The following is a 2781-nucleotide window of genomic DNA, read 5'->3' as shown; positions in this document are numbered from 1 at the left end:
TGTTTGTGCCCTGCGGTTGAGTTGTCTCTTCCTGGGAACTCTGACCAGGGGAGAGCATAGGCATAGGTCTTAGATTCCAGAAACTTGGGTTCTAATCCAGCCCGGGGTGTGTGCTGTCCCACAACTCACTTGACCTCTGTAAGGTTCACATCCTTTGTCTGTGGCACCGTGCCAGGCTACACGCGTGCCTCTTGCGCCTCCTCCCCTAGGCCGGAGCTTTGAGAAGCAGATAATGCCTGCAGGGTTGGCAGATGGCAGGAATGGGCGCTGGCCGCTGGTTCTGCTCCATTTTGCGGCTGTGACAAGAGCACGTTCAGAAGCTGGGCATGATGGCACACACCTTTAGTGCCAGCGCTCAGGGTGGGGTGGGGCAGAGACAGTTCGAGGCCAGCTTGGTCTACATACCCAGTTCTGGGATACCCAGGGCTACATATAAAGACCCTGCCTCAAAAAGCACAAAGCAGAACAACAAAAGTGTGTGTGTTTGTGTGTGTACATATGTATGTGTATGTGTGAGTGTGTGTATGTGAGTATGTGTGAGTGTGTGAGTTTGTGTGTTTGTGTGTGTGTATGCATGTGTATGTGTGTATGTGTATGTGTGTATGTGTGTGTGTATGTGCATGTATGTGTGTGTTGTGTCTGTATGCGAGCATGAGTGTATGTGTGAGTGTGTGAGCATGAGTGTGTATGAATGTGTGTATGTGTGTATGTGTGTGTATGATCGAGAGTATGTGAGTGTATGTGTGTGGGGGTGTATGAGCGTGAGTGTGAGTGTGTGTGTATGTGTATATGTGTGTGTCTGTGTGTGAATATGTGAGTGTGTGCTTATGTGTGTGTGCATGTGTATGTGTGTATTTGTGTGTGTACTTGTATATACATGTGTATGTGTGTGTATGTGTCTGTGTGTGTGTGAGTGTGTGCGTGTGCATGTTAGTGTGTATGAGTATGTGTGTTTGTACATGTGTATGTGTGTCTGTCTGTGAGTATGTGAGTGTATTGTGAGTGTGTGTGCGTGTGTGCGTGTGCATGTGTGTGAGTATGAGTATGTGAGTGTGTGTGTATGTGAGTGTATTGTGAGTGTGTGCGTGCGTGTGAGTGTGCATGTGTGTGAAGATGAGTATGTGAGTGTGTGTGCATGTGTGTGAGTATGAGTGTGTGTGTGTGTGTGTGTGTGTGTAGGTTTATTCCAGCTTGCAGGTGACAGTTTCTCATTGGGAGACACATCAGGTATCTGAAAGCAGGCTTGTTTGTCATCTGTGATGGTTGGAATATGCTCGGCTGTAAGAGTCACCTTGGTCATGGTGTCTCTTCACAGCAGCGAAACCCTAAGACACCATTCCACACAGCATCACCTCTAACAGAGGGAGGAACTTGCTAAGGAGACATAGCAAGAATGGAGGACGGGGCCAGTTGCTGGCTCAGTGGCAGGCCAGCTTATATCTTCCTAGATCTACCTTGAGTTTTGCTGCAAGGTCTCTTCCTGGAACCCAGGATTCACCCGCTAGGCTAGGCTGGCTGTCTCCACCTTCCCAGTGTTGGGATTGTAGTATTCCTCACCATGCCTGGTGTGTGTGCATGAGCCTGTGTATGCATATGTGTGCATGTGTGTGAGTGAGTGTTTTGCCTGCATGTATGTATGCACACCACAGATCAGAGGACTTCTGATCTCCTGTGACTGGACTTTCAGGTAATTGCAAGCAGCCGTGTGGGTGCTGGGAATTGAACCTGGGTCCTGCTGAAGAGCAGCCATTGCTTTTAACCACTGAGTCAACTTTCCATGCCCTTCACCCCTTTTAAATCTGGGTTCCGGGGATTGACCTCAGGGCCCATGCTTGTAGTGTAAGCACTCTGCAGATTGGTTTCATCCCATCCCCAGGGAGTGCCTTTCTTTCTTCCTTTTTTTTTTTTTTTGAAGAAGATTTATTTATTGTTATATCTAAGTACACTGTAGCTGTCTTCAGACACACCAGAAGAGGGCATTTCATCTCATTACGGATGGTTGCAAGCCACCATGTGTTTGCTGAGATTTGAACTCAGGACCTTTGGAAGAGTATTCAGTGCTCTGAACTGCTGAGCCATCTCTCCAGCCCAGGAAGATACTCTGGTATTATATCTTCCTGATACATTTTTACAGCCATCATGAGATAAAATGTTTAAGTGGAATCTTCTGGGACCTACAGCTAAGGAATCCAGTGAGATAACATTCTAGTCTGTCTGGCCTATGACCTCCACATGAGGTCTTCTCTATGGGAGGGATGGTCAGGGTCAGGGCCCCTTCAGGAGAGATTTTCGTGCTGTGGGTAAAGTTGCCAGAACCAGCATGTAGGAATATAGCTGACGTGTTGGAGATACACATGTACTAAGAGTTATTCAGGGTCAGGGATGTAGCTCAGTGGTGGAGTACTTATCCATCGGGGGAGAAGCCCTAGCTTCTGACTCTAGACCTGGAACAAACATTTTAGTTAAAGTGAACAGTTAACAGGTGTTAATTAGGTGATTTTCGAGACAGCCCTATATGGGGGAAGGAAAGGGGTGTGGTTTTGGTTGACACACCAGCAGAAGGTGTTCTCCTGACATCTAGTGGTAGACTCCAGGAATGCAGCTAATGTGGCTAAGCATTACACAATCGATGGAGGCAGAGGACCCTGCTCTTGTCTCAGACCTGTCGTTTCTGGGGCAAACACACCGCTGTTGGGAGGGGCTGCCCTGATGAGGAGACCCCTTGGGGGAGGCCAGGGTGCCGGCGCCAGCTCTTTGCTTCTCTTCCAAGAACAAGGAATT

At 48.1% G+C, this 2781-nt stretch overlaps 1 protein-coding gene across 3 annotated transcripts in view; it reads right to left on the bottom strand.

Annotated features, from left to right (window-relative positions):
- The window catches only part of Cnr2 (cannabinoid receptor 2), a 25524-nt gene extending 25417 nt beyond the window's left edge, over nt 1-107 (bottom strand). For all 3 annotated transcript variants that reach the window (XM_052177756.1, XM_052177757.1, XM_052177755.1), the window contains exon 1: nt 1-107. This exon is cut by the window's left edge and continues 219 nt beyond it. The gene's annotated coding sequence lies outside the window, so the exon portion shown is untranslated.
- Nucleotides 108-2781: the final 2674 nt, after the last annotated feature.

The sequence above is a fragment of the Apodemus sylvaticus genome, chromosome 3 (assembly GCF_947179515.1).
Source record: "Apodemus sylvaticus chromosome 3, mApoSyl1.1, whole genome shotgun sequence".
Taxonomy (NCBI): Eukaryota; Metazoa; Chordata; class Mammalia; order Rodentia; family Muridae; genus Apodemus; species Apodemus sylvaticus.
The sequence above is the reverse complement of the archived record's forward strand: the minus strand, read 5'-3'. Positions and strand labels throughout refer to the sequence as shown.